The 14,887-nt window shown below is 38.1% G+C and overlaps 1 long non-coding RNA gene across 2 annotated transcripts; it reads right to left on the bottom strand.

The window, feature by feature from the left end:
- Nucleotides 1-2,388: 2,388 nt before the first annotated feature.
- LOC146735698 (uncharacterized) lies at nt 2,389-14,002 on the bottom strand. 2 transcript variants are annotated; one of them, XR_014931184.1, is made up of 5 exons: nt 13,861-14,002; nt 12,460-12,548; nt 3,849-4,000; nt 2,680-3,052; nt 2,389-2,643 (listed from the first exon to the last, which is right to left on the bottom strand). It is a non-coding gene; the product is annotated as an uncharacterized LOC146735698 (long non-coding RNA). The 2 variants fall into 2 exon arrangements; XR_014931183.1 differs by having other exon boundaries at nt 2,389-3,052.
- Nucleotides 14,003-14,887: the final 885 nt, after the last annotated feature.

The raw sequence follows: 14,887 nt of genomic DNA, 5'->3' as shown, positions 1-14,887 counted from the left end.
TGCATGCACTCAAGTGGCATAAACTGTTGTAATGTGACCTGAATGCATGCACTCAAGTGACATGAACTGTTGTAATGTGACCTGAATGCATGCACTCAAGTGACATGAACTGTTGTAATGTGACCTGAATGCATGCACTCAAGTGACATGAACTGTTGTAATGTGACCTGAATGCATGCACTCAAGTGACATGAACTGTTGTAATGTGACCTGAATGCATGAACTCAAGTGACATGAACTGTTGTAATGTGACCTGAATGCATGCACTCAAGTGGCATAAACTGTTGTAATGTGACCTGAATGCATGCACTCAAGTGGCATAAACTGTTGTAATGTGACCTGAATGCATGCACTCAAGTGACATGAACTGTTGTAATGTGACCTGAATGCATGCACTCAAGTGGCATAAACTGTTGTAATGTGACCTGAATGCATGCACTCAAGTGGCATAAACTGTTGTAATGTGACCTGAATGCATGCACTCAAGTGACATGAACTGTTGTAATGTGACCTGAATGCATGCACTCAAGTGACATGAACTGTTGTAATGTGACCTGAATGCATGCACTCAAGTGACATGAACTGTTGTAATGTGACCTGAATGCATGCACTCAAGTGACATGAACTGTTGTAATGTGACCTGAATGCATGCACTCAAGTGACATGAACTGTTGTAATGTGACCTGAATGCATGCACTCAAGTGACATGAACTGTTGTAATGTGACCTGAATGCATGCACTCAAGTGACATGAACTGTTGTAATGTGACCTGAATGCATGCACTCAAGTGACATGAACTGTTGTAATGTGACCTGAATGCATGCACTCAAGTGACATGAACTGTTGTAATGTGACCTGAATATATCTTTGATCTGATTAAGAAATAAACTGACATGTATGATGTATGTGCCAAATACGAATGAAAATGGTACATAAATCTTGGAAATATAATAGTAAGGCCAAAAAGTCAGATGGCTTTCAATTCGCCATCCTTGATCTGATTTTGAAACAAATTGTCATGGACATGTATCCTAACATGTATAATCTATGTATCATGTATTGATTGAATGAAAACTGAAGAAGCGTGCCCAAAATACAATATTTTCAAAAAACAAGATGGCTGCCAGTCGGCCATTCCGAATCAAATCGCTAAACCACTGCATGTGCATATGTCCCACATAAAGTACTAGGCACATGCAAAGAATGAACAGAATCGGTCCAAAGAATTCTGAAATATGACTCCGCACAGACAGAGACCGAATTATAAGTCCCCATTTTCGGACTTTGTCCGAACGGGGACTAAATATAGAATTCTTACAAATCATATTTGCAATTCACCATGCTGACAACCCCTATGAATTAGTAAATTCCAAAACCACACGCCTATCAATCAAGTGGTGCCGACAATTCTAGTTTGGGCAAAGACCAAAGTGTTTTGCAAAGTTGCAAGTAATCTTGTTAACTGACTGTCCGAATAATTCTCAGAACGGCTGTATAAACAGTTGTGCATATTCATAATGTTTTATTTTGTTGATCTTCAACTGACAGCCATTAATTGTCCCAAAAATCAACATTTGGACATGTCATTAACATGTTTCTGGGGCATGCATTGACCAATTTCATTCAAACATAGTTTTTATACCTGTTTCATGCAAATTTGTAATTAATAATAATAATAATAATAATAATAATAATAATAATAATAATAATAATAATAACTTTATTACACAACTTAACCATCTGTGGGTTTAGTAAGGTAAAATGAATACAAAAGACAAATAAAATAAGACACAATAAAATTAAAATACACTGAAATTCAACATAGAAAGAAATACAAATTAGAAAATCTCTGAAAAAAAATGATTAAACAGCAGCAAGGTTCTCCTAGACCACAGTTACATATTTATCTTTTAGAAAATTGTATTTGTTAAATAATATGACAAAGCCATATTATTTCCCATTATTTTCACAAAGCTTTCCATTCTGGACAAGTCATTAATTTTTATTTTAAAATACTTTAAGACATGTTTTCTCTCTACTTCATAGAAATTGCAATCTAAGATGAAATGCATTTCATCTTCAATTTGATCTGAATTGCATTTTTTGCACGTTCTTTAATTTTCTGGGGTTTTTGGTTTACTCTTCCTTCCCAATTCAATTTCAAGGTTGTGGTCACTGAGCCTAAACTTTGCTAAAACTCTACGTTGGCTGAAGTTTTTCATTTCATTTAGATAGTTTTCTAATTCAAATTTTTGTTTAAATACACTATATGTTTTAAGTTTGTTCCCCTCTTTTTTATTTAATGTTTTCTCCATGATTGAATAAATTTATTTGATAGCTTTGTTTTTACAACATTGGTTAGTTGATTAATATTGTTGATCTTGTTAGTTTCTTTTATTTTAGACAAGTTTTTTTCTCCAAAAATTGTTTTTATTTGAGTAATCCAGGTAGAATTATTTTGTATTTCCTTTAATGCACATTTTAATATGTGATTTTCAGGAAGCAAATTTATTCTGTACCAGTATTTAACCTTTGAAACCATTGCATTTATTCTTACTGGTAATCTACCTAGTTCACCCCTTATACCAACTGATGGTGTAAATTTACTAACACCAAGAATAAAACAATAATAATTATTACAAACTTACTCTAGGTTATTTGTGTCATTTGTTAGTTCACCTGCCCAAATTTCTGACCCATACATTAGAATGGGTGTAACCAACTGATCAAATAATTTTAAACACAATGAAGTTGAAATCATTTTATGACTAAGTATAGTTTGTCTAATGGCAAATAATGTCTTCATTGCTTTATTTTTTAGCATACAATGGTTTGTTTTAAATTTTCCATTCGGAGTGAATATCATACCCAAATAACAGAACTCCTTGACTGGTGTCATGTTTTTACCATCTATAATAAAAGTTTGGTTTTTCAGTATTCTGTTACTTGTGTTGAATATCATCACTTTGGTTTTCTTAACATTCACATCAAGATTCCAGGTTTTACAATAGTCTGCTAATTTATTCAGACAATTTTGTAAACCCTCTGCAGTCTGTGAAAACAAAACAAAAAAAATAATATGCTAAATGCTATCCCAATATTTAAACATGCTTTTCATTGTTTGACAAAGTCACTAAAACATGAAGAAGACTATGTCACTGACAATAACATATATTTTACATTCAATTCAATCAATCTAAAAAGAGTTGGTTGGTTGGTGTCCAGAGGAGAGAGAAGTGAACAGCTGATAAAATGAAAACATGCAGAGATAAGAAATGACAGTGGTGTTCATGCCGATAGATGCTCTGAGGACTGAAACTCAACACATGCCAAGATCTGCTGCCTGAGCATGATCCAAAATCATGCTATCAGTGGTGAATTTATAAGAACATTTACTGATTTATACTAGTATGACATGATGGAGGGAAGTGCAGCAATATATGGTTGGATTCTGTAGTAATGAATGCAAACCATCGTCAGCGACACATATTTATGTTTACTGTTTTTTCTTCAACATCAACGCGAAAAAATAATTGTTTTAATCTACTTTGCCATTCATGTGCATGATGACATTTATCAAACGATTTATGAGAAAACAGTACATGAGAGAAGCAGTCCTAGGGAGATTCAGTTTCATTTTAAGTATTAACTGTTCAAAGTCAATAACATGAATATGTATTTATGGTAGACTGGTTTCACACTCCTATTTCAATCCTAAAATTTGTTTGTATGCAAAATTGATTATGACAATGCATATTCATATTGAAACAAACTATGATAAAGGAAATAATATTATTTAACAAACAGCAAGGTCTACAAAGTTTAACTATGTTTACCAAATAAATTACCTGTTAGTTCTGGCAAATGATACAGTAAATTTCGCACTCCTCACAGCACATTAAACTGTTGTTGTTTTCTTATTGTGTGATCATTTCACTGTGCAATCACTTCGTATAGTTCTGTCTGAATTACATCCATGTAACAGTATTGGATCAAACACCTGTGTTAAATCATAATATGGAAATGTGTAAACACTAATGCATTATCAAGATCACTTATGGTCAATGACATATTCCCCATTTGTATGTAGCTAAATTAACATTTGCAGACACAAAATCAGGAATCAATATGCACATATTTTCTTCCATTCTAATCAGCTCTGCATATTATCACAGTGCACACCTAAAAGCACCAAATTACATCAGTTAATTTTGAGACGTCAGAAAAGCTTAAAGTGGCTAATTAATAAGTAATTTATGTAAAAACTTAGGCAGAGGGTTCTCAGAACCTGCCTATTCACATAGTTCATACCCACCATAGACTCCGGTCAGTCAAAATGCAGGGATGAGAATGAGAATTTTAATTTTCAGCAGAAATTAAAGTAGCCGGGGTCCAAACCTTCAGCCTAGTTAGGTTGTAAAATCTGAAAACAAATTTTGGTCCACCGTTTCCATGGCAACAGCCAACAAACTTATTTTTTGAATACCTTCGTGCCAATTGTATCTCACCCTACAATTCTAAGATTAAAATGCACGGACATACAGCTCATTCTACTCAGCTTGAGTGTGGGAAAACATTTACTGTATATTCTCATTACCGAGAAAATTGACCTCAAAGTTGGGGCAACTTTTTACCAGCAACAGCTTTTTACGCCTGTTTTTTTGGCTTGACTGATGTTGTTAATACTCACCACTGACATGATAGCAGCCCAAAACTGATTTATGAATGCTTTTGCCCCAAATTTATTACCTCCTACCAGTCTAATAGCAGTGTTCCAAATGATCATGCTTTTTATTTTGGCTACGTTGCGCACTGGTAAGAGATCACCGGCGCCTACATTGTTACACTGTATCGACGTAATTCCCAACGCAACTTTGAACTTTGAATGAACTGTAAATGCTGCCTTCATTCGAGAAAATACTATCGCAAAATGGTTGGAAATAATAAATGTAAGAGCAGAATACATCTTAGTAATAAACTAAGTGACTTCTAAAAACTGAATGTTTTTTGCGAACTTCGTATACGGGGCTCATTTAGTTATAAGCTGACGTTAGTTTCCCGTTCAAGTCCTACCATGGAAACAGCCTAAAACATGTTGCTTGTTTTTTGAGCGGAGCCGATCGCCAACCAGCCTACTGGCTTGTTCAGTTACTACTTCACTTTTCTTCTCGATTTGCACGGTCAAAGTCACTTCCTTGTCAAGCCATGCCCCGGGCCTTGCCCAACGAAATTTGTTCCTAATGTCTTTATCGATCTCTCGCACAGCTGACTGGTTGTCTTGAAACTTGTAAACAACGATTCAACTCAGCTAACAATTGAAACAATAAAATTATGCCTTTGGTAAAAAGAAAAATGAAGCTCTTCACTGATTGGTCCATCAGAGAAAAGCCAGCCAATCATGTTAATCGTTACATATTACTTCAAACACTTAGTAACCACTTCGGATTTTACTATTGCACTGATGAAAAGAGTCGCGAACATTCCGCATTGGAGACACCACGAGTTGTCTCCCTTCAACCATACACTGAATACAGTCCTTTTGCAGCCAGCAACAATGACCGGACAGCGTGTTTACTCCGGTGAATGAACTTGATTTGTTTTCCCTAAAATTTTCTCTTCGGATTTAGACGTTTCAGAAAATCGATTCCTGGGACTTAGAAATCCGCAGAATTCCGCGGAAAATTCTCATCCCTGAAAATGACTATTTTGAACTGTAGGCATTAATCAGCGATTCTGCCAATGACGGAAAGATAGAATCTAGGTCAGGGTAAGCCCCATGACCTCAAGATTCTTTTCCCTTATGTCACGAACCATATGACCAAGGCCATATGACGGCACCATTGCGGCTAGATAATCACTCAGGTTCCTTTCTCTCCACACCAAGGACTAAGGGACTAAGACCAATGCTATGGAAAGAGTGGGGTGGCTGGGGGGGGGGGATCGGGGGACAGAGTCTATGGTGGGTATGAACTATGTGAATAGGCGGGTTTGGAGAACCCTCTGCCTAAATTCACTACGTTCAATTACCCACCATAGACTCTGGTCAGTCAAAATGACTATTTTGAACTGTAGGCAGAGTCAGACGCAGATAGGTGGCGGGTTTTCCGAGCAAACAGAAGATGGTGAAGTCCTTTTTCCCAGTCCGGAATGATACAGTCTACAACCATCACTCAACACCTAGTTAAGACCCAAGAGACAAGAGAGGGTGGTGTCTTACCTTGCCTGTGCTGTCCCGGAGCAAAAAGCCAAAAATGCTGCTACGGGTGACAGGGATCGGTGTGCCCGAGAAAGCTAGACCCAAAAATCAAATCTGGGAGTACAGTCAAACCTGTTTATAGCGGCCACCTAAGGGACTTTGAAATTTTGGCCTTTATAGACAGGTGGCCTTTCTATACAGGTTCACTAATTTATTCATGAATATTAATTAGGCACTGAATGTATTAAATCGGATCTCGCAACCCCATTTGAAACACTATTACACTACTGTACACAGTATCCAAACACTTTATTACAAATAAAAATGTTGATTTTAAATTGTAATATGTAAACTAAAATCATTTCACAAAAAATCGATCATTGCACAATAATGAGTAGTATGAAAATTATTTAAAGATTTGTACAGTAAAGCTGATGTTCAGCAGCAGTTTGAGTCTCATTTCCTACTAAAGAAATCACTCAGCTTGCTTTGCTTAGCTATTCTGAATTTCTTTGTTTCTTTTAATATCTATTGTGTCTGGTAACTGTTCTAATAAATCGGAATGTTTCTGGGCTATAGCAAATTCTTCCAAGGAGAAGGAATAGGAACAGTTAGCAGTGCTTTATTGATCCCTACAACGTTACGTATACGGAAAGAACACTTATCTATTGTATCCTTCTAGTTACATGTACGTGACAACTTGAAAGTTTCCTCCCAAATCACAATTCCCTAAACATTTCGTTCATTTTTTTTCAAAAATTTTCTCAACCTACCTCACTTACGAAATGGTTGATCCCTAATCAAAACATTACTTTGCGCAATCGAAATCTGTGCGACTTCCATGTTATTGTACTGGTGCAACAATAGGAACATGTGAAATATGCCTGGTGGCTTTGGCCGGCCATGGAGGTAATAATGGGCCGGCGAACTGGGGTCAATTTAACATCATTGTTAAAAGCATCTATTGTTACATGTACCGAGGCAGTAGCGACCGAACAAAAAATTGTTGAACGAATTTAGTTTAGACAACGAGACGATACTGCACACACATTCCCTCGCAGTGATCGATATACACTAACGCAGGGCTAACGGAAACGACTCTTCTTTTTGACCCGAGTTATCATAACCCCAGAAGAACAAGAATGCACATGCGCAAGGCTAATTAGCATAATTTATTTGGATGGATAAACAGGCATGGCCGTTGCGTTGATTTTTTTACTTTTTGCCACGGTTAGTAAAAAGAGTAACCGTGTTTTTGCTATCAGTTCCAGTTACATGCGTATTTATCGGTATTTATAGGAGTTCAAAGTGAATAAATATCGATACTAAATAACAAGTGAGCTGTTATGTTTTTTTTTGTTGGTAATCAATTCGATCGGGAATTTACCGTCGGCATTCCGATTCACCCCAGCCACATGCATAGGGACCGTGACTGTGTCCTGGCGACTCACAACTTTTGCGGATCGTCATCATTGTGATTGCTCGATTCATTAATTGAACAAAATTGTAAGTTATTCCAATGGTATACATATTTCAACAAAACATTAATGACAGCATGTTTTTTTATCAAGACACTTTCAAATTCGTAATTATGTTTTTGGCGTTCCATAGCCATCGGTATGGTGTGCTTGCCATGGTAAACTGAATTATAAACAAGAATAAAACATAATTGCCGAAGCCATCGGTTGAATGAAAGGTGTGAAAACGTGCTAACTTTGTCCTTTGTGAGCTTATTAGTTGTCTGAGGTGGAAGGCAGTAGTCTGCAAGACATCCGGGAACTATGTACGTTATATGCAGTTCAACTGTTCACTGCAGCTGCTGAAGCGTGGCCGTTGGCCGCGTTAGGCAGGTGGCCGCTGTAAACAGGGTACTTTACATGGAAAATTCGTAGGGACTGTTCGGTTGTGACAGGTTTGACTGTAGTATGCTTTCAAAGTAAAGACCGAAGCAGTTCTGCATGAGGACATACATGTAGGCCAAAAAGCGAGACCTGGAAACTTCCAAGGAGTGCTGATGGTAGAGAAATCTGTCAGCAAAAAATGCTGTGGTTGTTCGGGCTGGGTCAGCAACCAGAGTCTGACTCGCTACGACAGGACCTAGCCTAAAAGAGGCCATCCTCAATGGATTTGGTGTCTCTTAGGTAGTAGTTGATATAGATGTTTGCGTTCTCCAGAAGCCTGCCCTCTGAAAATGTTCGAGGGGGGTGTCTGACGCTAGCACTGGTGAGTTAGCAATCGCACAGACCTCATGCGCTCGTATTTGGTGTCTCTGCGAGCTCTGTGTCAAGGAAGGTAAAGTATTATAGACCTCTAATACAGACACAGTCATCTGGCAATGGAAGACAAAGAGACCGGCCAATCCTGCCTGCCTGGGCCGATACACAAAGACATGTGCTTGGCACCCGGTCTTGAAACCCTAGTATGGTTTTGTAGCAACTCAGTGCTCGAACTGGGCAGAGAAGCAATTCCTCCTGACCCTGCGGGCCGACAAAATTTGACAAAATAGCAGCACTACCTGTTTCATCACTCTGGTGAACACGTATGGCGCTGTGCATAACCCGAACGGGGGGCACCCGGAATTCGAATACTTGCCATAGCTGGGTGATTCAAAGTAGATGGCAACTCGATGGGTGCATCGGTATGTGCAGGTAGGCCCCTGTAGATTTGGTACTACGAACACATTTGAGTAGAAGCCTGTACTTAATGCCGGCTAATCTACCTTGTGTATGGTGCCCTTTTACAACGGTCTACTTTCTGTCTGATTGCTTCCGCCTTGCGGGAGTCCCCTGGCTGTGCCCCCAATGTGGGAGACACTAACAGGGGAGATGGAGATTTCAGCGGTATCTTGTAATCGTATTTCACTACCTGGTAAATCGGGATCGGTCACCCGCTGCCTCAAAACCGCCTACACCGGTGCAATATGTGTGTGAAAGGGATATGTGGCCATGGGTTTGACAGTTGCGAGGGTGGGTGCTCTCTTCTCCCATGAAGTGAACTTCCCCAAGGCCTGCGGTAGTCACTAAGTTGTGACCTGGCCATTCGGCGAACACATGTCTGTCCTCCGGTTGTAGAGGTAAGTATCAAACATGCTTACCCCGCTGCTTTGGTGGACGACCCCCCCAAGGAGAATGAGGAGCCAGCACCTGCATGCCCTGTGCCCCACTCAGCATTCGGCAGGAAAGGGGAAGACGTGCCAACGGGGTTGCTTTGGATCCCGACGCCTGATATCCCATAAGCTTTGAAGCAACAGTAAGTGATTGCCTGAGAATCAAGGGTGGGGGTATATACATTGTATCACTAGGATCGTTGATACTCCGCATCACGCCAACGGCGTGGCTTACCGAGTTGTTACGAATGGAAGATTCTGAGGGACCGCCCAAGGTATTCGATGCAAGCGAACTGTCTCCTTTTAACTTAAATATGTGAGCGAGAACAGGGGTCGGTTCCCTCTGGGGATGCCCGTGGGTCTGTAAAAGGGTGTCAAAACCCACAGTGGAGCCCGGACTCCAGGGTAAATTCCTGGCGAGACAAACCCTGGCTGGCTGAAAGTACGGGGAAGGGGCAGCGTGTGTTCTGACCCAAAAGCCCTTCCCCGAAATCGGAGGCTTGGCTGCCAGCATCCATGTTGGCATTCAGTGCTCGAGGTCGAAGAGGAGACCCGGTGCAACTAGCCTGAGCCTCGGCCACACCCAAAACAGGAGAGTCGTGGCTGGGAATGAGGGGTTCCCACGAAGAGACAAGTTTGAACGCAAGAGCTTTCTGTGTTTCTTCTTGTTTGCCGGTTGAGGGGCCGCAGTGGAGAAAGCTCGCTCCGAGTGCATCTGATCTATCCGGCTGCCAAGGACGCAATTTGCCCTGGCAGTCCTTCAACCAAAGCCCTCATCTCAGAGGCACACAAAAGGACCCGCAACAGGCCCAAAAAACGAGTGACATCAGTCTCAGCGATTTTGTATGGCTCTGGAAAAACATCCCAGGCATCAGAGCTCCAGTAAAAAAAACACGCCTTCAAGGCAAAAACCCTGAACCCCGCACGCAGTCACTGCCAGAATAGCATTTCGGATGCGGGTTCTATGCTGGTAAATTCTGATAGTAATCACTGCACAGTCATCTCGAAAAACGAGGAGGCAAAACCGGTGGCGAGCCTCTGGTGCTGTCATTACATCTATTAATTTCTGAATACATTGATCAGGGATTGAAATAGAATTTTTTTTCCTGCATGCATAGTGTGCATGTTGAATTTGAAATTTACCTGCACTAACTTGTTGTGAAATGCACTACTTTTAAAGTTTAAATAAAATGTATGGGTTCTCGATTGATGAGATCACGAAAGAATTGTTTTTTTTTTAGTTGTTTCACAATGTTGGTTGAACTTAATTTAGGCTTTAATGAGAAAATGTTGTTTCTACATGCACAGCGTGCACATTATATTTTAAGTTTACTTGCACTAGCTAATAATCTATGTGCACCAGGTTATTTCGATCCCTGTTGATATAGCATAAAATGAACATGACATGCATGAGGGAAGCGAAATACAGTTTGAAAAGGTGACGCAACAAAACCAACAAGTGATCAAGTTATGTTGCCGGGTTTTATTTGCTTTGTTGTGAAAAATGACACACACAAAGGGGAAAACAACACGAGGGTAAAAAAGGGAACTTATCCTATCAGCTACATATACAATGTCGGATACCGTGGGCGATAACAACCCAAGCCAGAAACCCAAACAGGAAAAGGCAGGCTAGGCAGGCAGAGCAGCTAGACTTCATCCCGGCTTGGTGCAGAGATGGAAAAAAAAGATTGATTGTCTAGCCGTAATTGCCCTGCCATACGGCCTCGGTCACATGGTTTGTGACGTAAGGGAAAAAAGTCTTGGGGTCATGGGGCTTCTCCTGACCTAGATTCTATCTCTCCGTCATTGGCAGAATCGCTGATTAATGCCTACAGTTCAAGACCGGAGTCTATAGTGGGTAATTGACTGTAGTGAATTTATCAAGTACCTTCAATATCCAAAACATCTATGTATTGTTTGTTTTTTTAAATCCGATGATTCTTGGACACATACAGAGTAAAACTCAATGGCTCACTTTTGGTGATTTGCAAATATGTATGTATTGATTTCAAATAAAACCTTAAATGAATATAAGAAATTGTAACAAAGAATAATCTGCTTATGTGTTTCTTTGGTTCTGTGGTTATCTTGGATTTTTTACGTTTTACTTTGACACTAAATTTAGGCTTCAATTGAAGTGCCTGAGAAAAACATTGTATAACAATGTCCATTGGTATACATAATCATTCATAAACAATTTACCTGGTCACTAGCCCAGTTATTTGCATATGTTATGCATATACATGTCTATAACAACTCAGTTTGTGATCAGATAAGAGACAACAGACTTGCAGGCATCTAGTTTTTTGGCCATATTACTTTATCTTAGGCATGAATAACATTTTCTCTAAATTAACAATCATTAACAGTTGATTTTCCATATACAAAAGAATTTTCACTCCCAGATTATAAGTAAATTTGCATTGCTGCTACAGAGTGTTTCCATTTCCAATAATAAAACTCAGTGTTTTTTATTCACTTCATGTCACATTATTGGTGTGCTTCATGCTCCCATTATGTTCAATGAAAAAGATTCAGTTTCGAAATTGTGAAATTGTGTAAATTTGATACACGTTAGCCTTAAAGTAAAATGGCTGTCATTCAGCCATCTTAAATCAGATCATGAAACAAACACATTGTATATATACATGTATATATATATATATACATGTATATATATATATATATACAAGCTTAAAACAAATTTGTTGTCAAACGACTGAGATTTGGGTCTGGAATAGTGAAATGCATCAAGTTTCATTTGAATTTGTTAAGTAATTATTTCAATTAAGTAATTGGTAATTTAAATTAATATTCAGATTTTGTCCTAAAACTTATTAAGTTGTGCTTTACCTTGAAGCTTTAATATACCAAGTTTCATTGAAATCAGATGTGTTAATAGTGACAAGGCAGACATGACGACAGACAGACACACAGACAGGGTGACAGCTTAGACTCTCATTGTGTGCTTCACACACAGAAGTCAACAATATTCACTTTTACTTTTGTAAAGTTTTACTTTTGAGAATTGATAAATATACCAATTCTCTGATCTGTTTTTACAAAAATGACCTTGTACCAGTAATATAAATAAGTTTATTAGGTTAAAATTGATCCAGAATTTAAGCTGGCTAATAATAAATACAACACATACCTTTTAATTTTGAAATAGATTTGTAGTAGTAACTTGCAATTACTTTTGGGTCACTATTGGTGCTAGCTGCTTGTGCCTTCCTTCAATATCTGTATTGAAGAATATCATTGTTTGAATCATATGGCTTACTGATATTATATAAGGTTATCACACAAATGTGCATTAACTTTAACTTAATATCATTGAGCAATATATAATGGTAGTATAATCAAAGACATGGTTTAATGTGATAGAATAAGATACAAATTTGCTGATTTATTAGTATTTGATTCATTATGCATTATTATGTATTGTTCAGTATAAAGATTGTGCATTGTCAAATAAATTGTTAATAAAAGGATTGGTAATTACAGGGGGTCATAATGATTTTTTGGTTGCTTTTCTATTGTTGCTTAATATCACAGGAAATGTTTAAGCAAATACTGTTTGTTGTACATGTAAAGTTGAAGATGAAAGAGCACATGTGTTTCTATTAGAACAAATACACCATTAAAAAATATAACTGAAAACATTGATGAGGATGACTTGTGATGGTGTAGCCTGAAAATGACTTATATATTAGGCATTTTGAAAGAATTAATTAGCTCATTCATTAAAAATTTGAAAAGACGTGCAAAACGCTAATAGCACATTGATCAACAAAACAATTTATACTAAATTGATCTCACATCGCCAAATTTATACAACATTATATAAATGGATATCAGAAAAAAATGAGCACCAGCTATTGCATATGTCATGTGATCATTTTTGTTATAACCTATAACCTATTTTTCTTGTGCTTGTGAAACTGTGTAGGACAGAAGGTCTATGGTCAAAACTACAACAATAATATAAAATATTATTAATAATACAAATAAATTAATACTAATTATAAAACAAAACAATGCATATATACTTGAACAAAGAACAGCAAATGGATTGGTGGAGATGAAAAGACAAAATATATGCTCCAAGTTCAGTAGCATGCAAATTAACTCTTGATAGTAACACACAGTTAATGCTGTTGTTAGAATTAAATAATTTCTCAATGATTATAATAAATAGTATAGTCATAAATTAAAGCGGGAGGGTTGTCACCAAGCAACGATAACAACACACGCTAAAACGCAAAGGCTCATAGGTATACACTTGTTTGTAAACAACGACACGCTATGGCCATCTGAAAATTCGTAGGCGATGACTCTCTTGCTTTAAATTTTACCGGAAACAGGATGGGTTCAATGCCAAATGGTCAGTGGAATATATATGAAACAAGATTGAAAAGTAAATAAAAGTTCAAAAGACAGAGCCCGGTCCAGGCTAAGACTAAGAGAGAGTGATAGAGGGACTGTGGTACTGTCAAGGCGCTAAAATGACTGCCTGGTGCAAAAACACTTGACCGTTTAGATCAAAACCTACCTTCTCCTGTACATGTGAAACCATATACTAGTTGTTGTTGGAAAATAAGAGGGTAAACTAGGTTACTATATTGAGCCAAGAACTTCACGGAGTCAAGCTCAGGCCGCCATGCCTGTTAGACTGTACCATTTTCTTTACGGGGGTCGCTGCTTTGATTGCGTGGGGTGAGTTGCTGAGTCGGCGCGGAAATTTCTAAGTCGGCGAGAAACTTGCTTACATATCGCGGAAGTTGCTGAGTCGGCGCGGAAATTGATAAGTCAGCGAGAAACTTGCTTACATATCGCGGAAGTTGCTAAGTCGGCGAGAAACTTGCTTACATATCGCGGAAGTTGCTAAGTCTGCGCGGAAAGTTGCTGGTCGGCGCGGAAGTTGGTTACATATCGATGATTGTCGCCATGGGCCACCGTAGTTAAAGCATATAGGAGAAACAAATGCAATAAATTTTGACCATTTTTGCAAAACACCCAAGATGGTGGCAAAAATATGTGACTGATAAATTGATATTGTCAAATCACGTGATTTGTCCTAATTATTTTGTTATATATAAGAGTTCGATAAATTGATTTCAAATTTCAAGAAATATGGATATATGAGGTATTTTAAGTAAAAAAAAAAACTACTTCCTGTTTAAAAGAAATCAAATATGACAGCCAAATGAAGTGACCTATCACAAAGAGCTTCGCAGATTTTGAAGAGCTTCATACATTGATGCCAAAAAACGAATCTCAGTAATGGTTTAAAATTACCACTTCCAGTTTAACTATAATTAAAGATGGCTGCCAAATCAACAGGTTCCAAACAGACTCGACCCTTAATAACCACCCGGATAACATGTACGAATGATCGAACTCTTTACATGTTTTTTTTTTTACTTTTTTCGAGTAAAGTAGCATATCGATGACCCGCGTTAATCTGGTTATATTGGTTATATGACAACAAAGCACAAAGCCTTGTCAGTGAATGAGAAAGATATAATTGTATTTATGATAGAATAACGCAATTCGTGATAGGTAGTCAATCAACTGTG

The sequence above is a fragment of the Saccoglossus kowalevskii genome, chromosome 12 (genome assembly GCF_978046115.1).
Source record: "Saccoglossus kowalevskii chromosome 12, keSacKowa6.1, whole genome shotgun sequence".
NCBI lineage: Eukaryota > Metazoa > Hemichordata > Enteropneusta > Harrimaniidae > Saccoglossus > Saccoglossus kowalevskii.
The sequence above is the reverse complement of the archived record's forward strand: the minus strand, read 5'-3'. Positions and strand labels throughout refer to the sequence as shown.